Source organism: Protopterus annectens, chromosome 5.part1 (assembly GCF_019279795.1).
Source record: "Protopterus annectens isolate FY-2018-M chromosome 5.part1, PAN1.0, whole genome shotgun sequence".
In the NCBI taxonomy this organism is placed as follows: domain Eukaryota; kingdom Metazoa; phylum Chordata; order Ceratodontiformes; family Protopteridae; genus Protopterus; species Protopterus annectens.
The window spans coordinates 306,232,925-306,256,319 of NC_056736.1; the positions used below are offsets into that span (position 1 = coordinate 306,232,925).

Consider the following 23,395-nt stretch of genomic DNA (forward strand, 5'->3'; position numbering starts at 1 on the left):
CAGTGCTCCTTTTGGCAAAAATAGGCACCAAATATGTTTAAAAAAAAGACAGCTCTGGGTGAATTGGGGTGGAAGCCAACACCCCAACATGCTGGAAGCTTTGCTGTCCTTGCCTTCTTACTTAACGTAACCTCCTCCAAGATTGCATTTTCAGGAGAAGAATCCACCTTTCAATCAAATGTTCTATAGATTAAGATGGATCTTCTTCTTCTTCTCTTTCGGCTGTTCCCATTAGGGGTCGCCACAGTGGATCATCTGTTTCCATTTCTTCCTGTCCTCTGCATATTGCTCAGTCACACCAACCACCTGCATGTCCTCTCTAACTATGTCCATAAACCTTATCTTAGGCCTTCCTCTTTTCCACTTACCTGGCAGCTCCATCCTTGGCATCCTTTTCCCAATATACCCATCATCCCTCCTCAGCACATGTCCAAACCAATGCAATCTCGCCTCTCTGACCGTGCCCAAACCGTCCAACCTGAGCTGACCCTCTAATATACTGATTCCTAATCCTGTCCATCCTCACACCTAGTGCAAGTCTTAACATCTTTAACCACTTCCAGCTCTGACTCCTGCCTTTTTGTCAGTGCCACTGTCTCCAACCCATACAACATAGCTGGTCTCACTACCCTCTTGTAGATCTTCCCTTTCACTCTTACTGGCACCCGTTTGTCAAAAATCACTCCTGACACTCTTTTCCACCCTGCCTGTACTCTCTTCTTCACCTCTCTTCCACACTCACCATTACTCTGAACTGTTGATCCCAAGTATTTAAACTCATCCACCTTTGCCACCTCTACTCCCTGCATCCTCACCATTCCTCTATCCTCCCTTTCATTCACACACACATATTTGTCTTAGTCCTGCTGACCTTCATTCCTCTCCACTCTAGAGCATATCTCCACCTCTCCAGGGTCTCTGATCCCTACTCTCACTACAGATCACAATGTCATCTGCAAACATCATAGTCCATGGGGCCTCCTGTATGATCTCGTCTGTCAACCTGTTCATCACCATTGCAAATAAGAAAGGGCTCAGAGCTGATCCTTGATGCAATCCCACCTCCACCTTAAACTGATCTGTCACTCCCACTGCAGACTTCACCACTGTCACGCTACCCTCGTACATATCCTGTACCACTCTTACATACTTCTCTGCCACTCCTGACTTCCTCATACAATACCACAACTCCTCTCTAGGCACCCTATCATATGCTTTCTCCAAGTCCACAAAGACACAATGCAACTCTTTCTGACCTTCCCTATATTTCTCCATCAACAGTCTCAGAGAAAACATCGCATCTGTAGATTAAGATGGATCTGAATATATTTAAATTTCATGGTTATTTCCGACTCTTAATAGAGTTCTCGAAGGCCAGACATAATTCATGTAAAGAAGAAATCTTATTTAGTTTACATGTAGTAGCAGAGGCAACATGGAACGTACTGCATTGCTTACACATATTAAAAAAAAAAAAAAAAGCTTAAGACAAGTCCACAAGTCATGGTCTTCCAGACACATGAGAATGGCAGCAAAGACAGATTTAAGCCAGAGTTCATCCTTGCCAGTAATTGTTCAGGCAGACGTTTTGGGAGCTAAAAGTGTTTAGCGAGGAAATGAGAAATGCCAAATATTAAAAACATAATCAGTATGGAAAAAGGTGAAACTGCCCTTTTTGCACAGTAAAGCAGCTTAGCACAGTTTTAAGCTGATGGGCTAGAGTAACTGGTCGTACATTATAAGTGGGTAGCCAGGCTGTATGAGCAAAGTAGATTACCTAGCCTGTATATTTTGGGTAGCCATTTTGAGGATCTAGAATGTATGGGTCTATATTACTTCATCGAAAACTAACTTCAGCAAACGGCTGTTTATCAAACATAAATCAGGGAACGGCCGTACATCAAACTTTCACATCAAAGAATGTTATTTATTTATTTATTTACATTTGTTGACCGGAAGAGTCCGACTGGACACAGGTCTGTTTTCAGTGGATCCCGGGGAGAAAAGCTCCACATTAAGTATTACTTACATTATACAGTTAAAAAACATAGCATTTAAAATATAGACAGTAGTCTAGCTGAGGACCTAGGACAAGAATAAAACATAGATGTAAAACGGCTGTAGAACATAGTACCATTTTAAAATATGGTGACATATACTAAACACGGTTACAAATGTAATTGAGATTCATCAGTGAACAATTAATACAATCTGTTTTTGAGGTACATAACAGCCATTAGCAGTTGTTGCTACAAGAAGTTAGTACTATGTGGTAGTTAGCTGAGAACATGAGTAGCCAAGCTTGCTAAGAGTAGGTTGTTGATACGGGACCGAGAGAGGTAGTGGGTGGGTGGAGTGGATGGTATTAGAGGGGGGGGGGGTGGTGTTGCAAGGGCATATCTGGCAAGTTTTTAAGTGTGATTTTAGTAAGGATTTGAAGTGGGTGTAAGAAGTTACAGAGGTAATTGAGGATGGGAGGGAGTTCCAGAGTTTGGCTATAGAGCAGGAGAATAATGCTTCTCCAGCAGAGTTATTGGCTCTTGTGACCTGAAGGAGGTTTTTGTGACTGGATCTTAGTGGTCTTGTGGTTATGTAGGGTTGGAGTAGATTCTGGAGCGATGGGATTTTTAGTGGTTGGTTTATTTGGTTTATTTAGTTTGTGGGCAAGTGCGAGTTGGTACCATTGAAGGAGGTAGGGGAGCTCTAGCCAGCCCAGTTCTGCTAGTGAGAGACAGTGGTGAGTACAGTAGGAAGCCCCTGTGGTGAATATGGCAGTTTTGTTGTAGCAGGTTTCGAGCTTATTTAAGTCGCATTGTCTAAGGTTAGTAAATATTGGAGAGGTGTAGAGTAGGGTAGAGATAAGATGAGAAATTGCTACCAAAATTTTAGCTGCTTTGGTAAGTAGTTGCTGATTTCTATATAATGATCCTAGTTTTTTGTGCACTTTTATAATTGTCATGGAAATGTGAATGTCAAAGTTCAGTTTATTGTTTATTTCTAATCCGTGTAATTTAGTGTGTTCTGTAGGATGGATGGTGGTGTTGTCTTTTGCTGTGATGTTAAAGTGAGAGCTGTCTAGGGTACATTTGGTGGGCTGGAAGATTAGTAATTTTGTTTTGTTTGGGTTGAGTATTAGTTTGGCATTGGATAACTAAGTTTCAGTAGAGGAAAATGCTTCCTGTGTGATTTTTTGCAGTTCGGGTAGGGAGTGGGCTGTGCAGATGATGGTTGAGTCATCTGCGTATTGTATGTGTGTGCCATGTGTTGTGGCTGAGGCTAGATTATTGGTGAAAATAGAGAAGAGTAGGGGTCCCAGGATGGACCCTTGGGGAACCCCTATGGAGACTGGTAGATGGGGGGATAGGTCGTCCTGCCAAACAGCTGCTTGTTGGTGGTCAGATAGGTAACTCTGAAACCAGTTTATGACTGGTTGAAAGAAGGATAGGTTATTGAGTAGAGAAATGAGTTGTTTGTGTGGGACCATGTTGAAAGCTTTAGAGAGGTCTGGGAAGGTAGCTGAGGAGAGATAACCTGCATTTTTATTTTGTAGGATAGTGTTAGAGAAAGAGAGTAAGACGGTGGTGGTGCTATGGTTAGGTCGGAAACCGTGTTGTGTGTTGAAGAGGAGATTGTTAGCAAGGAGGGGATCTGAGACTTGAGAATGAATGCATCTCTCTAGTATTTTGGAGAGTGGCAAGAGAATAGCTATGGGGCGGTAATTGGTTAGATCTGTGGAGGGGCCTCCTTTGTATAGGGGAATTATGTGTGAGACTTTCCATAGTGTGGGAGCATAACTTTCTGACAGAGATCTGTTAATCAAGAATGATACTGGGTAGGCTAGAGCGTCAGCTGCAAGTTGAAGGTATTCACTTGGGAGGTTGTCTGCTGCTAATCTGGTGGTTTTAAGTTTAGTTAATAGTTGTTTTATTTTGGAGGTAGGAACAGGAAAGAAAGAGAAGCTAGTGGGGAGTTAGGAACAGGAGAGAAAGAGAAGCTAGTGGTGAGACTGTTAGTTGTAGTTGATGGTGTAGGTTTATGGGGGGGGGTTGTGTTTCCTAGGGCAGTGAGTTACTTGACCAACATACCAACTGTCACACACACTGCAGTATATCAAGCCCACAAACGTGGGGGACTGTACCCCCTACTTATGTATACCAACTTTAAGATCACACTATGGTGAGGAAATGGGCAAATTTCCTTATGCTGGCCAAGTAACTCACTGCCCTGGGAAAAATCCTTCGCTGATGTGAACGTTCATTGAATGTCCGTTTGCTGATTTATGTTCAGTGAATGTCCATTCACTGAAGTTAGTTTTTGACGAACTAATATAGCCCTGAATGTACAGTAGGTCATGATATGGTGGAATACTTTAAGCATTTTTTCTACTTGTTACAGATATACTGGAGTTTTCCCTGCTGTGTACTGAAAGGGTATAGAGAGTTTAGGCCCTACCCAGATTAGCAAAGACAGTAGTATTACTCTTGTGCAATTTGGGAGAGCAAAAACAGTGTCAAACAGCAGCATTTTGTTTAGATAGTTAACTACCTCAGTCTTGTGGTTTCTTACAAATATCTCTTTGTCAGCCATAACAGTTATACAGGAAATGTAGTAAGGTACTGTGTGCTTTCTTCTGTGAAGCTCAGCATTTTTCAACAGTAGTACATTTCCTAAATTCTAGAGGAGCAGCCAGATAGCTGTAATTAATGAAGCTCATTATTGTAGAAAATTGATTTTCGTGTTTGTTATTGAAAGGAAAGTTTAGGCTTAAGCCAGTTAAGCCTTTGTAGTGTTTACGTGATCATCCTATTCAGAGGTTCAAATGTCACCAGATTTATCTGTATTGTAAATTATCCCCAGCAACTGCATGTGCCTGAAGTTTAACAGAGCACCCGCTTTCCTCTAATTCTAGCTGAAGATCCATTTCTAGATGCCCCCCCTCCTTGCAGAAGTAAAATAGAAATGAACAAAGGGGAAAAGCATCCATCAGTGGAACATTCAGCAGATGTTCGCAAGTTAAAGGACACCTAACACAAGATAGCCAAATACAGGTTAAGGGTCCGGTACTCCAGGCATTGGTTTATCTGAATCCACTGGAGCTGTACTGGCATTTATTGCTTTTTCTGTCAACCTCCTGTTTGTAAAGTAAAGAAGTCGGCTAACAGCAAGTTGCTTAATTTGCAAAAGAATTTTTGAGGAAGATCCTACATAGTCCTTTACAGATGGGAACATTGGGTGTGCACAGGAGCAGATCCTGACAGAAATCCTGGCTGGGAAAAAAATCATCTCAGTTGATAGAAGAATTAGAGTTTAGATCTTGTAATGCAGAAATATGCTATAACTCTGTCTCTCAGGAACTACTTTTCTGGTCTTTTCTCCCTTGGTACTGGTACCTGTGCATTTTCCAGTTGGGCATGGTGGTATGTGGGATTCTTCCCTTTAAGTGCCCACTCTCACTGGTCATTTATTGATCCAAACTTTCATGTTGTCAGCACTTACTGTAGATACTGAAAATAACTGCTGTTTGCCTGATGAATGCTTACTGAGCAGATACTCAGCAGCATGCTTAACCTATTGAGTGTAACCTAGAGTAACTGCTCCAGCACAGGTCCCAGGGTTCTTAAATATTTGCACAAACAGTGCAGGTGACATTCAGACTTAGAATCCTGCACCGAAGTGTTTAATAGGTAGAGTGCGAGTCCCTAAGGCTCCCTGCATTGGCTGGAGATGTAGAGGTTATAATAAATCCTTCAGAATAAGAAGTACTCATCCCAATGATGTCCGAGTCCTTTTTAATCCCAAAAATAGAGATGCCTGAAATAGTCCTAACTGAAGCAGACTGGGATGATGAGTCTAGTCCCCCATAACCCCCTCCCCCAATTAATTCTACTCACAGGTATCCACTCATTATGAAGAACACGTGCATATAATACTATAATTGTTGAACTGATGTAAAATTAATCCTTGTCATTTATAAACAAATGGTTAAGTACTTCAGGCAAAGCAGTGTTGATTCCTATAGTTCCACCTTTGCTTGTCATTACCATGCTCCAGTTTTCAGAATTATTCCTGGAGAAAGTAAATCACCTGTGCAAGATTGATTTAGATTTGTAAGAGCAGATTGAAAAGGATCATAATATATACGGGTCTGTAATTTCATCTACCAAGCACAAGTCAGGTAACACAAATTCTTGTTTCATGGATTTTTGTAGAAAATGGCATCATAGGTCTGACACTTTCACCTTGCATTTCTTTAACTGCTTTACACTTGTGGTTCATGCTGTCTTATTTCGACATATCCATGGTATCCTGAGAATTACATAAAGTAATCCTATTTCTAGGCATCTAAAAGTGCAAGGTAGGAAAATAAATTCTTCATGCTACCTCCACCTTAAATTGTCCTATAATCATTTGCATTTTTGATTATCCAAATATCCTAGCGTAGGCATCTTTGCTTCTGTCTGTCATAAGAGACTTTTCCTCTATATAGTTCTTTCATTGGAGAAGTTCTGTTTATGTTAATCTGGGAATTACAGCTGATTTACAAAAAAAACAGTAAAGCCTTTTCAATAATAGAAGTCTCTAGCCTCGTTTAAAGAACTGATAAAAACATTCTTAATACTTCATAGCATTTGCCATAGAATTAAACCAAGAGGCAAGACCAGTCACCTTTTCACTTCCAGGCAAGCATCAGATGCTATTTAGACAACAGTGGTAGCTTTTTCTTTTCAGCTGTAGCCCTAAATATGTTAGTTGAGCTTAGGTGGGAGATCTAGACAGCATGAGTGGGAAAGTCATCCTGTTTGTGGACCGCTAGAGTTTCTGTACTGCCTATTTATAGCTGTTACATGCCATTCGCTTCAACCACTTCATTTCTGATAGTGACAGAGGCCTTTCTGATTTCCTTACTATGAGATAAGACAGGCATTCAAGATCTTGTGCAGTAGGCTGACATCCTTTTTTACAGAAGCTCTTTAGTGCTTGTTCTAGAGGCCAAGGTGGGAAAGTAACTTTAGTCTTGTTTGCTTTTAATTTTGAAAAGGAATAGGGGTTGTGTCTGTCTTAAGCTGAGAACAGACCTTGCTGCCAGAGATGATATGTGTACATCATCTCACTAACTTTGCAGTATCCATTTTATATGGGTCTTATTATTTTGAATTGTACAGAGACTTTGCCATTTGATGTGTACGTGTCATTTTGGCACACTTTATAGCTGATGCATTTCAAAGGTTCTGTTAAATGGAACGTCCTTTGGAATCTAAGCCAGTAACTGAGTTAGGTCTCCATGTCATAGTACGTTGCATATATCAGTATATGTCCTGATAACAGATCCATCCATCCATCATAGCCAAACAAAGTCTTATTTCATCTTATGTCAGTTAAGCTGCTCAATTGTATAGTAGCATTAATTTTATTTTATTTATTTTTGAGTTAATGATCTGAAGTACTTGGGCACTTTTCATTTATGACATTATACTGTCAGTTGAAAAATACATTGCGTAACAGTTTGATATGATATTAAGTACAATTTTGAGAATACTGTGGCTTTATCAAGATATAACAAAATAAAAATTACAGATAAAGGAAACATAGTCAAATAACTTCCAAAATGCCTGCACACCAATCATCAAGCCAGTTTGAGTTCTCCCAGTGTGAAAACAGCAACTGTCAAAATAAAAAAACAGTAAAACTATCAGTTTAGATAAAATTAATTTACTGGCTAGTAATTACACTGCCTGGATGCCAAAGCAAAGCAAATGACTGTGGAGAACCTGAGAGAAAATCAACTAGAAAAGTAGAACAATGATGATAAGAATCTTGTAGCTGTTTATCAGAAAGCAGTTCAAGATTCAGCTTTGGTACAGGAGATGACATCCAGTAATTTAGAGGAAAAAATAAACCAGATGCATTCAGATAGGTTTAAATTAAATGAAACACTGAAGGAATATATCAAGTCAAATAAAAGTTTGGAGAAAAGGATAATGTTTAGCTATTCAGGTGAGCTGATAAAAAGTGCAAAAAAATAGGGAATGAAGTGAAGAAAAGGCTGGTTAAGCATGAGGAGTTTCTGCTGTATCTAATAAACTGGAAGGAACAGACTGCATTTATGAACATGCAAATAACTGGGCTCATGTTCTACAGAAGATTTGTTAACTGAGATGGCAAGTTGTGTATGTACTCTAAATCAGGCCATAAGAAAGCAGTAAAGAAAGAAAGAGTTGCTGCTGATAAAACTGTGATAGAAGGGGAGATGATTAAAAATTGAGGATAGCAAAGTGTTTGCGGGAAATGATTATTTACTGTACTCCAGGCAGAAGAGAAGCAAGTTTATCCCAAAAGTCAAGAAGTGTCGAGGCAGTAGTGAGATTTAAGCTGGTGTATCTAGTTGTCTTGAGAATGTTTTCCCTGGAGGATAAAATACATTTTTTGATGCAGAGCAGGCTAAAGAGAAAATTAAAGTTTATCCAGCAAGAAGAAGAGGACTCTGCTTCTCATTCTTCTGACAATAACAAAGCCCATAGAGAGACTTTGCCAATGAAGTCTTTTGCATTGTTCCACAGGAAAATGCTTGAGAGAAAAAAAAAACATGGGAGTTTACTAGAAGAATCTTGAAAATGACTAATATTAGTAGATGGAGATGATCAGGAAGAAGATCAGCAACACTGGAATTATGAATAAATGGGCGAATAAAAGCATCACTTCCATTGTATATTAGAATAAGTGTGAAATGTGGCTTTCCAAGAAAAATAGCTGACAGTGACTGGATTTTTGTTGCCTGCTTTAAACTGGTGGATGAACTATAAAGCATAAAACCCAACATTATGTCATTAATGTTTAGAAAGACACTGAAGAGAATGCAGAAATATGTGACCTGATGTCAGTCTTCATTTATCCTTGACCTTTGGGACACGGTTCCGATCCTCAGAACCAGCTCGGCTATTACATAGCTCATGCAAGCCAAAAACTCTCGAGCTAAGACTCTACCCATAATACTCCTCTCCATATTACCTCAGATCTCGTTTGCTGCTCGTCTCAAAATCCATCAGCCAGTTTCTCACGCAGCTAAGTAAAACTTCCTAGTTTTTTCCTTGATTTTCCTGTTTAATCTCATATTTTCTTGTATATGTATATACAGTTTTATATATATATTTTCTTTCTGTACTTCTACCCACATTTCTTTGTTGAGCGAGTGTGCTTCTTTCTACCATACGGTATTCTTTTCCTACCATCATTGGTAGTACCTCTCTCTTTATCTACCTCTTTAGGTAACTTTGGCCTACCAGTGCTGGTAGTTTTCCTTTTGTTGTGTGTGTGTGTGTGTGTGTGTGTGTGTGTGTGTGTGTGTGTGTGTGTGTGATAGCTGCCTGTTGACCTGTTTTTTTTTTTGTGACTGTCAACATGGATAAATCAAAGGTGCCACTGGCTTTAAACTGTGCCAGGATTGTGGACAAAAGACCCAGTTCCGATGGGCATTCTTCCTGTGTGTATTGTTTAGGCCTGGCTCATTTTTAACAAGACTGTACTATTTGCCAGGCATTCAGTAACTGGGCCTTAGTCGAAGGGAAAAATAAATTAATTTTGAAAGGTCTAATTAAGTCTACTTTTGAGGAGGATCTATCCAAGACTGACATTTCCCCCTCTGATCTTGGACTTGAGAAAAGCCACTCTGTGCCACCATCTTCTTTGGCTCCAACAGCAAAAAAGCATAAGCCTTCCACTCCCACGACTTCAGCGGAACCAAAGGCTAAAGTTTGGAAACTTTCGGAATCGACTATGTCTGCATTGTATATTATGGCACCACAGACCTCAGTGCTGGTCACATCAGTACCGACATCTTCAGCTGCCCTGTCGGTACTGACTCCACCTACTACTCTTCCACAAATGTTGGAACCTCCATCGATGCTGAAAACAAACATAATTACCACACCTAGGACAATGTATTCACCCTCTATTGACCCCTTTGTGGGACAGCTTCCGAGTCCCTTTCCTGACAGACAAGAACCCCCCTCAGGCTTATCTGTCCGTTCCTCCAGAAGTCTAACTGAAGTCAATGTTGTGAGGTTGATGGATCAGCTTCTAGTGGCCAGGGGTCTTTCTGTTTCTTCCCTGACCCCTCTCCCTTCTGGAGTTGGGAAGTTTTCTCCCAAGACTCCACCAAATCTTCCTCCTTTAACCTTCTCTGAGGGCTTAGAGCTTATGACTCCAATCCCTCCAGTTCCAGCTCTTCTAGTGTGACAGCTTTTTCCCTTTCAGTTCCAGGAGCTGCCTTGACTTTCTCGATTCCAACCCATGTACTCGCAGGTCTGTAGCTATGCTGTCAGGTCTGAGGGCTCCTGATTGGCTCCAGTTTTTTATTCGGAGTTGTCCTTGACTCTTGAAACCTCTGCTGATGTAGGCTCGGCCTCAGCTCCTGCTTTGGGAGTGGGTCTCTTGGAGCGGGGTGTGACCTCGGTTTCGAGGTTGTCCTTCTCATTTTTGGACTCCCATCCCTCTTCGGGGGGGCCTTCCAGGTAATGGAGAGGGCATTGGCCTCTGAAAGCTCTCAGTTGGCCCTTTCTGTTTCTGGGTTTTATCGCAGGACTCCCTCTTGCCCAGAGCTGCCACCAGCCTCCACACCCGGACAGCGAACACCTAAGCTGCAAAATACCCCTGCACAGGGCCCCTTTTCTTCTGGGTAGTCCTCAAGAGACTCCCACTGAGGAGCCACTCAGGAAAAACACATGTAAGAGGAAATGCTCAGAATCCCCTGAGGAATATGTCACAGAAGACATGGACTTTGATGATGGGGAGGGTTCCCCCTGTCACCCCTGGCAGACGTTTCCTTCAGGGACATTCTAGAGATTCTGAAACAGAGGGGTAACTGGAAAGCCCAAGCACTTTTTGGTGCTTGCCCATATAATTCTTGGGTGATCCCTCTCACTGACGGTCTTATTAAATTGACTGCACATTGGACTTGGAAGGCTCCTGACTCCACAGAGCCAATTTCCTGGAGACCAGATAAAATACTCTCAGCTCCAGAGGACCACCAGCATTGGGATAAGGGGTTACCGATAGATGCTATGGTGGTAGCAGTGGCGATCACCAAAAAGGAACTAGCTGAAGAGAGTTCCAATGTTCATCCCCTTAATCAAGAGTCCAGAGCAATGGGCAGATTTGGAAGGTGGGTGTATGCTTCATTGACCTTTGCTTTAAGGTCTTTGAATTTTATGGCACATTTCACTAGGGTTCAGAGGGATCTGATCAAGGAGTTATCAGATACCCTGGCAGGAGCTGTATCTGAGGAGGTCCAAGATAAAGTGACCTCCCACCTAGCCACCCTGGAGTCTATTTCCAACTCGTCCCTGAGTCTCATTGTGCATACAGCTGAATGGATGACCAGGGCAAGTGGGTTCAGGCATTGCCATAAGGCGTCACGCCTGGATGCACTTGTGTGAGTTTGCGAAGCCATTTAAGTCTTCCTTCATCAGTGCTCCTTTTGACAGATCTTCCTTATTCGGCCCCACAGTCAAAGAAACTCTAGCCAGGTGTGAGAAAGATGGAACGACCCTATCTGCAGTAGGCATATGTTTTTCTGCTCCCAACTATCCTAGTCTAGGAATCAGAGGAGTGGGAAGATGTAGTTCAAAAAATCCCAAGGGCCTTTTCAGGACACAAATGGTGGTGGCTTCCCTCTGGGCAGATGAGGGAGCTCTAATGGAAGACACCAACCCAGCAGCACAGGTGACCCACAAAATCTGGGTTCCAGAGAATCTTTCTGTGAGCAAGCCAACCAGCGATCCTGAAAGGGGGCTCGATTGCTTAACTCTGGAAGCAGTCAGTGGAAGATTTTCTCTGCACTCAAGAACCTGGCTGCAAATAACTTTGGATACTTGGGTGCAGAGGATCATTGCCAGAGGTTACCTTATTTCCTTCACTCTTTTTCCAAGATCAAAATGAAGACTCGCCGATGTTCCACTCAATCAGAGGGATCAAGCTGCATTAGAGATTCAAAAGATGCTAGAAAAAAAAAAAGAGTCATCCAAGAAGTCCCACTAGACCAGACAGGATCTGGATTTTACTCAAGGTTCTTTTTGGTGTCAAAAAAGACAAGGGATTTGAGATGAATTTTAGATCTTGGCCTTCTGAACAAATTTGTTCAGCAAGCAAAATTCTGGGTGGTCACAGTTCAGTCTATACTTCTTTTTCTAGAGGAAAACGATTGGATGTGCTCTGTAGATCTTGAGGACGCATATTACCACATAAAAATGGACAAATTCTCTAGAAGGTTCCTCCGCTTTCAGCTAGGAGCCTCTGCCCTTTGGTCTCACCACAGAACTCCAGGTGTTTACCAAGTGTTTGGCAGCAGTAACAGCTCACATGAGACTGCACAAATTCCAGGTGTTCCCTTATCTAGATGTCTGGCTCATCACCACACACACCAGGCATCTACTGCTTAAAGCAACATATTTCATTCTGGACCTGTTTGCTCATCTGGACATTACAGGGAATCAGTCAAAATCTCAGCTAAATCCCTGTCAAGATCTAGAGTTCATAGGAGCTCATCTGAATACCATCTCTTGTGTAGCTTCCCTTCCTCTTCACAGGCCACAGAAGATAAAATCCCAAGTACAAGCCATTCTCTCCAACAACAAGGCCTTTAGGATCCATGGCAGTGACCATTTCTTAGTTCCACTAGCAAGATTTCACAAGCAGCTGCTACAGTGGCTTTATGGCTTCTAGCATCTCAATGGTCCATCCTAATCCACCCAATGATGCATCCAATGTTAATCACCAGTTGTTGCAAGAAGGACTTCTACTAGTGGATGGAATCAGAGGAAATTCTTTTAGGCCATCCCTTTGTTCCAGCTCAACCCAAGGCCATAGTGACCATGGACAACTCCCATATGGGTAGGGGAGGGCATTATCTGGGAAGAGCAGTCCAAGGCACTTAGTCCCCAGTACAGGCCAATGTGCATATCAGTGTTCTGGAACTGAGGGCAATGCTCTTAGCTTTGCAAGCCTTCCAATCTGTCCTCCCTCTAGGAATGATTGCAATTCAGTCAGACATGTCAGCAGTCTGGTACATCAACAAACGGGGCGGAACCAAGTTTTGCCCCTTCTGTCAAGAAGCTGTAAGTGTGTGGCAATGGGAGATATCCTCCAACCACTTTCTAATAGCAGTGCACATCCCGGGGAGCTCGAAAGTGATAGAGGAAAAACTGAGCAGATGCATTCTCCTCCCTCACTAGTGGACTCTTGATCCCAGAGTGAAAAGGAGATTTTCCATCTTGGGGCCAGCCTTGCTGTGACCTCTTTGCATCACCCCTAAACAACAAACGTAGTAGCTTCTTTGCCCTAATTCCCCCTCAGTGGAAGTCCCTGAGAGATGCTATCCTTCACGACTGGCCCTTGGGACTACTCTATGCTTTTCCCCCTTTCCCACTGATTCCTCTCTTCTTAATAGAAAGCCAGCAGGTTGAGAAGCAAGGTGATCCTCATTGCACCCTTTGGGCCTCGACAAGTCTGGTTCCCCTTTCTGTGGACTCATCTAATTCACCGTCCATGGATTCTGGACCCAGTTTGTGATCTTCTCTCTCATCCACAGGGACTGGTGCACCCCAATCTTCAGAGCCTCAAGCTTACAGCTTGGCCCCTCCAGTTCCTTTAGTTGCCAGGCAGAAAAATATATCTTTCCCAGTCCAAAAAATTCTACTGGCTTCCCATAGACCATCCACCAGGAAACTACCACAGCAAGTGGAAAAGATTTTCTGTTTGGGTGCACAATAATGGTCTTAACCCCTTTTCCACACCATTTGAAAAGGTATTGGAATTTTTAACTATGCTTTTAAGTCAAGGAACATCTGCTTCTACTGTTAAGGTCCAACAAGCTGCTATTTCCAATTTGCACAGTGGCTTCAAAGACCATTCACTAATTTCCCATAAATTGTGTAAGGTATTCATGAAGGGAGCTTTCTGTTGAAACCTCCATTTAAATACCCTGTAGCTCCTTGGGATCTGAATTTAGTTTTGCACTCTTTGGTACTTTCTCTCTTTAAACCAGTGGCTACATGTCACTTAAAGTTTCTTTCATGGAAGGGCTTTATTACCTCCTTCAGAAGGATTTCCGAATTACAAACACTATCTTCAAAACCCCCATACTTGATTTTTTCATAAGGATAGGGTTACTGTAACAACCAACCCATCCTGTCTTCCTAAAGTGGTCTCAGAAACTAATATTGTTCAAACAATTGACTTACCTGGTTTCTTTCCAAATTTTTCTAACAAAGGTGAATATTGCTTACATTTGCTGGATGTTCACAGAGAATTACGTTTCTACCCAAACAGAACTAAAGAATGTAGAAAATCAGATCAGTTATTTATCTCCTTTTCTCTTCCATCTCTGAGGAAACCTGTTTTCAAAATTCACCTTGTCAAGGTAGTTAAGAGGCACTATTACTATCATATGCAATAAAAACAATCTCCAATTGCCAGTGCCAGTGAGAGCGCATTCTGCTACGGCAATAGCCATGTCTGCTGTTTTCCATTCCAAGGCTTTCATGGATGAAATATGCACAGCAGCAACGTGGGTTACTCCGCATACCTGTATTACTCATTACAGATTGGATCTGGTATCCAGGGGAAGAGCATCCTTTGGCTCTGTGGTTCTCAGGAATATCCTTCCATAAGCCCCCCCAGGATCTAAAGTAGCTGGGGACTCTATCCCAAAAGTCAAAGGTAAATGAAGATTGACAACATCAGATAAAGAAGTTATGTACTTACCATAACGTTCCATCTGTGTTGTCAGTCTTCATTTATCTTTGGCATCCCACCCTCCTTCCCCATCCTGCAGAGTTTGGGTAGGAAATATGGAGAGGGGTATTGTGGGTAGAGTCTTAGTTCTAGAGTTTTTGGCTTGCATGAGCTATGTAACGGCCGAGCTGGATCCAAGGATCAGAACGGTGTGTGATGCCCATACACTGGCCCAGCAATCAAGGAGCCTCAATTCTCACCGCTAACACCAGTGAGGGGCGCCCATATAGGGAAAGGATAATAAATGCACACACAGTAAAGTACAATTTCCCTTAAGAGCACACAGAGATGACAGTCAGTCTGGGGGTGGTTTCTCCCTTTCTCTCCAGGTCCCCAATAAGGCTCCCCACTGGCATAGCTATAGGGTCCAGATCTCAGCCTAGTGGGCAAGCTAAAACCTCCAGCACCCTCTCTGTCCAACCAATGCTTTGTGTCCCTGCCCAAGTAGTAGCTGACACACACACACTTTGAGATAAGAGTTGTATACAACCACACAGACACTACTGGGGAAGGCTGGCACAGGTTCTCCAGCTGTGCCCCTTTTACCCAGACTATACTGTAGTACCACTTGTCACCACCCACTTATATTTATCAGCTACTAAAAAGACCCTTAACAAAGGGTGTCCAATTATTACTGTGCAATATTATTATCCAAATGATGAGAGCAACTGAACAGTTGAGGATTATTGGAGTGGCTAGGCCAGTATCACTGTATACATGCAGTGTACTCTTAGAGCTTAAATTAACTCTACACAAAACTGCCACAGTTGAAAGGTTTAAAAATATTTAATAATAAATAATAAAAACAAGACAATACTTACTACACAGTGCTAGTCAAGAGTTCAGAGATAACAAATTAAATGCTTAAAATACATCAGAAAAGTTCTGACATTAATACAGAAAAAACTAATCTAATCTTCATAGTTCCTAGCTATATCTAAGAGAAAACACAGTTCTAAAATAAACTTACATATAGAACACAGGCAGAGTGCTGGTGAGTTGGATGTTCTCAAGACAAATGCTCAAATGCCTCCATTCTTTCTGTCCTTAAATTGATAACACAATACCACTGATTCATTTCAGATTACATCATGTCTTTCTGGTTACCAGGCTAACAGAAACTCAGAGGTTAATAGCTCTTTTGATCTTGCAGCTGGTCAGGAAGCCAGAGCAATTAAAGAAATTATACATGTAAATTCTAGTCATTAACTCTGGCCTCAAAACAAGAGGCAGAATGCCTTCCTCTAGACATCTCGGCTCTGAGTTTTAGATCAAAGAATTTCACCGTGCTTGACTTATCAGATTTCTTACAACAGAGTGCACTGTTAACGTTTCCCTCAGTTCAACATCCAATACAGTCTTTTCACATTTAAGAGAACAAGCCTGTGGCTTACATTAATATTTACAAATGACAGAATTATCTACAAAATTCTATCTAGCTAGGCTGGCAGCCTTCACCTGTCTTCACACACCTCCCCTCAGGGAACTCAAGCTAGTTTTTCAGGTGACCCTTGAGAAACGTTGCTTGAGAGGGTTAGGTCTACCTTACCCCATTCCTTGTCTTGAGAGCCCATCTGCATTGGCATTGCTAATCCCACTGTGGTGCTGCACTGACAGATCATATGTTTGCAACCATAGGGTCCATCTTAGCAACTTTGCATTTTGTTGGCTGGCTCTGTTTAACCATGTTAGGGGATTGTGATCTGTCACTACAGTGAATTTTCTTCCATACAGATAAGGTTGAAGTTTCTGCAGTGCCCACAATATGGCTAGACATTCCTTTTCTACAGCTGCATAGCATTCCTCCCTGGGTTGGCGCCTACGACTGAGATAAGCCACTGGGTGCTCTTCTCTGTCTGAAGAAATCTGGCTAAGTACAGTCCCCACCCCATGGTTTGAAGCATCCACCTGCACAACAAATTATTTACTTTAATCTGGACTGGCTAGCACAGGGGGTCCTCCCAAAGCTTCTTTAAGCTTCTGGAATGCCTGCTCACACACTGGGGTCCACACTGCTTTATCTGGCCTATTCTTCCTTGTCAGGTCTGTGAGGGGATTAGCTATAGTACTATAACTGGGGACAAACATTCTATAGTACCCTGCTGTCCCTAATAATGCCCTCAACTGCTTTTGGTAACAGGTGCAGGCCATGCCTGAATGGCTTCTACTTTGGCAGGTTCTGACCTGATCATACCACTCCCCCACTCTGTCCCAGGTAGGAGACCTCTGCCATGCCCACCTGACATTTGCTGGGGTTAATGGTCAACCCTACCCTCTGTAGTCTGCCCAGCACCTCCCTGACATGTTGCAGGTGCTCTTGCCAGGAATGGTTTTAGATGGCCATATCTAGGTAAGCAAGGGCAAACCCTCCTGCTAGGATGTGATCTGCCAGCCACTGGAAAGTTGCTGGGTCATTTTACATCCCAAAGGGCATCTTTGTGAACTCATACAAGCTATAAGGAGTCGCAAAGGCTGACTTCTCTCTAGCACTCTGAGTCAAGTGCACCTGCCAGTAACCCTTGGTAAGAACAATAGTTGTAAGATACTTAGCGTCACCCAGCTGCTCTAGGTCCTCATCTGTCCTAGGCATGGGGTAAGCATCTGACACTGTGTAGACTATTTAATTTCCTGTAGTTGACACAGAACCTGGTGCTGCCATACTTCTTTGGCACCAGCACCACTGGGGAGGCCTAGGGACTGTTGGACTCTTGAATTACCCCTAGTTCCAACATCTCCTGCATCTCCTCCCTCAGAGTCTGTTTGACTCTCTCAGACACTCTGTAAGGGGCCTGTCTAATAGGCCTTTCGGGTCCTGTATCCACCTGGTGCTCCACCAGGTGGGTGCACCCTGGTTTCCTAGTGAACATGTCCCCAAACTCCTGCAACACTGCTCGGATTTCTTGAACCAGGGTAGGAGATGGCTGCTGGGACACTGTTACCCCTTCCAGTGAAGTGTCAGTCCAAGCCTGACTGAGGAGATCAGTCACCAGCTCTCCCTCGGACTCCTCCTGCATTCCACTGCAAATGCTCAGCACAAAGGCCTCCCTATCATGGTAAGGTTTCATCATGTTAACATGGTACAATTTGTGCTTCTGCCTCCTGCCTAGCAGTTCTACCATGTAGATAACATCACTTACCTTTCTTACCACCTTGTAGGGTCCCTCCCAAGCTGCTTGCAGCTTGTTGTGTCTGACAGGAATGAGAAATATTACCTGCGGCCCTACAACATACTCTCTAGCTTGAACATTCCTGTCATACCATACCTTTTTCTGTTGTTGGACTTCTTCCAGGTTCTCCTGGGCCAAGCCCATGAGTTCCCTGAGCCTTGTCCTGAGGTTTAGGACATATGCCACAACAGACTCATGGTGAGATTTACACTCATCTTCCCACTCATCATGAATTAAATGTAGAGGTCATCTCACCCTGTGCCCATACAGCAACTCAAAGGGTGAAAAACCCATGGATTCCTGGAGAAACTCTCTGTAAGCAACCAACAGATGGGGCAAGTATTTGTCCCACTCCCACTTAAAGTACTTTGTAAATGCCCATAGCATGGACTTGGTTGTAGAGTTTAACCTCTCAGCAAGACCATTAGTCTGGAGATGGTAGCGGGTGGTCTTTAGGTGCTTCACCCCACAGCACTTCCACAGACAAGCCAGCAGGTCTGACATGAAATTGGCACCTCTGTCAGTCAGTATTTCTTTTGGGAAACCTGCCCTGCTGAAAATCTCTAACAAAGCATTTGCCACCTTTTCTGCCTCAATGGAGGACAAAGCCACTGCCCAAGGTATTTTGTAGCATAATCTACTACCACTAGGATATACTTTTTCCCTGTGGAACTTGGGGTACTCAAAGGCACCACAATATCCATAGCTACCCTCTGAAATGGCTCCTCAGTCACGAGCAAAGGCATCAAAGGAGCTATTACATTTTCTCCTGCCTTGCCTACATTTTGGCATTGCTCACAGGTCCTGCAATACCCTGTTACATCTCTGGAACTTCCAGGCCAATTGAAGTTCTACACAATACATCTCTTTGTACGTTTTATGCCCATATGACCTGCAAAGGGAATATCATGGGCTATGACTAGAAGTGCCAGATGGTATGCTCTAGGCACTATCAACTGCTGTACCCTCTCACCTTCTAGACCTCTTTCAGGGATCCACTCTGTATACAGTAACCCTTTGTCCCAGTGTACAGATTTCTCCTTCCATTGAGAATCAGGTCTCTCACTAGCTACCTCTCTCAAGCCTTGCAAATGTAGGGTATGCCAGCTGAGCCTGTCTCAAGCCTGTCTTTGTAACCCTTCCCAGCTCCCCTTCCACAGCAAGTCTGGCATCCTCTGACAGTGGTGCCTCACTGTCAGCCTGGGTACTGCTACTCACCTCTACCTTTGCAATCACTCTGTCCAAGGGAACATCAGTACCCACAAGCAGCTGTGGCTCACCTTCAGTGTCACTGCTACAGCATAGCGTCCTCCCTGAAGTAACCACCATACCAGTCCTGGCTGCAAGTATGCGGTCTGTGTGGGTCTCCCCCAGGCTACCAGACTCACATGCTTGTCTTGAAGCCTGACTGTGTTTAACTGCATTAACACATAGTAGTGCCTTACCTAAATCGTTCCCTATCAGAACATCTGCAGGATGGTAGTTCGGTACCCCTGTTGTCTCAAGACAACCTATTATTGTCATTTTGACTTCCCCACTTACTGGCTTGCTCACCTATTGTTCCCTACCTAGCCTCTGTGGATGTCTGTATGCCCCATGGCCCCACTGGTTGCATTCAAAACATTTAACCGTAGGTCCTGGACGTATACCTGGACTAGTGGCTTCCCCTGCTACTGGCAGATTCTGTTGGAGCAGTCTGTGCTGCCCACCATGGGTTCTTTTAGACACATGAGTAGTACTGGGGGTCCCTTTCCTGTGCAGGGATGCCCTTTTTCCCCAACTCATGTGAAGTAGCACATTGTCTGTCAGCTAACCAGATCCTCATGTCCTCAGGCAAAGTGCTAAGGGCTTGTTCCCTCTCCAAAAGGTCTGCCAGCCCTTCAGAAGTGGTGACCTGACATCCACTCACCCACCTATGAGAGTAAATGCTCAGTTCAGCAACATATTCACACACACTTTCATCTGCTTTGCGTCTGTGTTCACAAAACGTTTTCCTGTATGTTTCAGGTGTTAGCTTAAAAAATTCTAACAAGCAGTTCTTAACAGTAGTATAATCAAAACATTCCTGATAGAAATTTTAGACAACACAGTTACAGCTTTATCATGGAGTAAGGGGGTCAAGAACCGTAGCCAGAGCATTTGGTCAACATCATACTGTTTACATACCCTCTCAAACATATGAATGAAACTATCAAAATTATCCCCCTCTTTAAACTGCGGAAGAAATTTACTGACCTTTTGTGCTTCTGGGGTCCGGTTACTCACTTCCCCTTTACCTCCATGACTCTGGTGAAGAGTCAGCATCTCCTTTTCATGCTGCCTCTGCCTTTCCTTTACCTCAGCTTCCAGGCATAGCAGTTTCTTATTCTCCTCAGCCTGCAAACATCACAGTTTCTCCTTGTCCTCACTCTCTAGAAGCCTCAGTCTCTCAGCTGTTTTTATTTCCAAATGCCTGGCCTCCAACTCAATTCTATTTTGCTTCAGATGGCTTTTTAAGTCTTGTGCAGAAAGGTTCAGCTGTCCATTCTCTGAGTGTGGTACATCTCCACTGCCAGTATGATCGTCATCCTGGTTGCTGATTTCTGATGCAGCTGTTACCAAAGCTGCAATCATGTCTGCCTTAGTCAGGTTTCCATGCACCAGTCCCCTAGCCTGGGACATCTTAGCTAGCTGGCTCCTTGTCAGGTTTCTGTACTCCTCTGCTGACATGCTGTCTGCTCTCCCTGACTAACTAAGCTATCAAAAGAATTAAAACGATTGTAGTCCGAACTCTGAGTATTCACTGCATGGCTGATTTAGAGTACAAAAACACCTTCAGTGATCACTGTACACAAGATAAAGGACGTGACACTACGCACACCACTACAAGCCAATTAGTATTTGCCAACCAATTAATATGTGGTGTGGATATCCCACCACTGTCAAACAATTAATATGTGATGCCCGTGCACTGGCCCAGAAATCAAGGAGCCTCAATCCTCACAACTAACACCAATGAGGGGCGTTCATATAGGGAAAGCATAATAAATACACACACAGTAAAGTACAATTTACCTTAAGAGCACACAGAGCACACAGAGATCGCACTCAGTCTGGGGCTGGTTTCTCCCTTTCTCTGCAGGTCCCCAATAAGACTCCCCACTGGCACAGCTATAGGGTCCAGATCTCAGCCTAGTGGGCAAGCTAAAACCTCCAGCACCCTCTCTGTCCAACCAGTGCTTCGTGTCCCTGCCCAAGTAGCTGATACACACACACACACACACTTTGAGATAATAGTTATATACAACCACACAGACACTCTTTGGGAAGTCTGGCACAGATTCTCCAGCTGTGCCCATTTTACCCAGACTATATGGTAGTACCACTTGCCACCACCCACTAATATTTATCAGCTATTAAAAAGGCCCTTAATAAAGGGTGTCCAATTATTACTGTGCAATATTATTATCCAAATGGTAAATGCAGCTGAACAGTTGAGGCTTATTGGAGTGGCTTGGCCAGTATCACTATATACATGCATTGTACTCTTAGAGCTTAAATTATCTCTACACAAAACAGCCACAGTTGAAAGGTATAAAAATATTTAATAATAAATAATAAAAACACAAGATAATACTTTTTACTACACAGTGCTAGTCAATAGTTCAGAGATCACAGGAAAATGCTTAAAGTAATATAGTAGAAAATCTCTGACATCAGTACAGAAAAAAACTAATCTAATCTTCCTAGTTCCTAGCTATATCTAAGAGAAAACACAGTTCTAAAATAAACTTACATATAGAATACAGGCAGAGTGCTGGTGAGTTGGATGTTCTCAAGACAAATGCTCAAATGCCTCCATTCTTTCTGTCCTTAAATTGATAACACAGTACCACTGATTCATTTCAGATTACATAATTTCTTTCTGGTTCCCAAGCTAACAGAAACTCAGAAGTTAATAGCCCTTTTGATCTTACAGCTGGTTAGGAAACCAGAGCAGTAAAAGCAATTATACATGTTAATTCTAGCCATTAACTCTGGCCTCAAAATAATAGGCAGAATGCCTCCCTTTAGATATCTCGGCTCTGAGTTTTAGACCAAAGAATTTCACAGTGCTTGACTTACCAGCTTTCTTACAACAGAGTGCACTGTTGTTACATTTCCCTCAGTTCAACATCCAATACAGTCTTTTCACATTTGGGAGAACAAGCCTGTGGCTTAAGTGGAAAGTACATACAGTGGATATAAAAAGTTTACACACTCCTGTTGAAATGCCAGGTTTTTGTGATATAAAAAATGAGACCACAATAAATAATTTTAAAACTTTTCCCACCTTTAATGTGACTTATAACCTGTACAATTCAGTTGAAATACAAACAAATCTGTTAGGGGAAAAATATAAAAAATAAAAAATGTACAATAAGCTGGTTGCTTGCGTGTGCACACCCTTAAACTAATACTTTGTTGAAGCACCTTTTGATCTAATTACAGCATTCAGTCTTCTTGAGTAGGAGTATATCAGCATGGCACATCTTGACTTGGCAATATTTGCCCACTCTTCCTTGCATAAGCGCTCCAAATCTGTCAGATTGCGAGGGCATCTCTTGTGCACAGCCCTCTTCAGGTCACCCCACAGATTTTCTATTGGATTTAGGTCTGGGCTCTGGCTGGGCCATTCCAAAAATTTAATTTTCTTCTGTTGAAGGCATTCTTTGGTTAATTTGGATGCATGCTTGGGGTCATTGTCTTGTTGAAAGGTGAAATTCCTCTTCGTCTTCATCTTTCCAGCAGACGTCTGAAGGTTTTGGGCCAAAAGTGGCTGGTATTTGGAACTGTTGATAATTCCCTGCATCTTAACTAAAGCCCCAGTTCCAGCTGAAGAAAAGCAACCCCAAAGCATGATACTGCCACTACCATGCTTCACCGTGGGGATGGTGTTCTTTTGGTGATCTGAAGTGTTGTTTTTCTTCCAAATGTACCTTTTGGAATTGTGGCCAGAAAGTTCATCCTTGGTCTCATCAGACCATAACATATTTTCCAACCTGCTTTTGGGAGACTTGATGTATTGTTTTGCAAATTTTAGCTTGACCTGGATGTTTTTCTGTGTAAGAAAAGCCTTCTGTCTTGCAACCCTACCCCATAGCCCAGACATATGAAGAATACGTGAGATTGTTGTCACATTTAGTACACAACCAGTACTTGCCAGAAATTCCTGCAGCTCCTTCAGTGTTGCTTTAGGTCTCTTGACAGCCTCCCTGACCAGTTTTTGTCTTGTCTTTTCATTAATTTTGGAGGGACGCCCAGTTCTTTGCAACATCACTGTTGTCCCATATTTTCTCCACTTTTTGATGACTGTCTTCACTGTGTTCCATGGTATATCCAGTGCTGTGGAAATTTTTTTGTACCCTTCTCCTAACTGATAGCTTTCAACAATGAGATCCCTTTGATGCTTTTTAAGCTCT

The 23,395-nt window shown here is 42.8% G+C and overlaps 1 protein-coding gene across 2 annotated transcripts in view; it reads left to right on the forward strand.

Annotated features, from left to right (window-relative positions):
* The window catches only part of UGGT2 (UDP-glucose glycoprotein glucosyltransferase 2), a 4,352,373-nt gene that overhangs the window by 809,536 nt on the left and 3,519,442 nt on the right, over positions 1-23,395 (forward strand). The gene's annotated exons all lie outside the window — the stretch shown is intronic.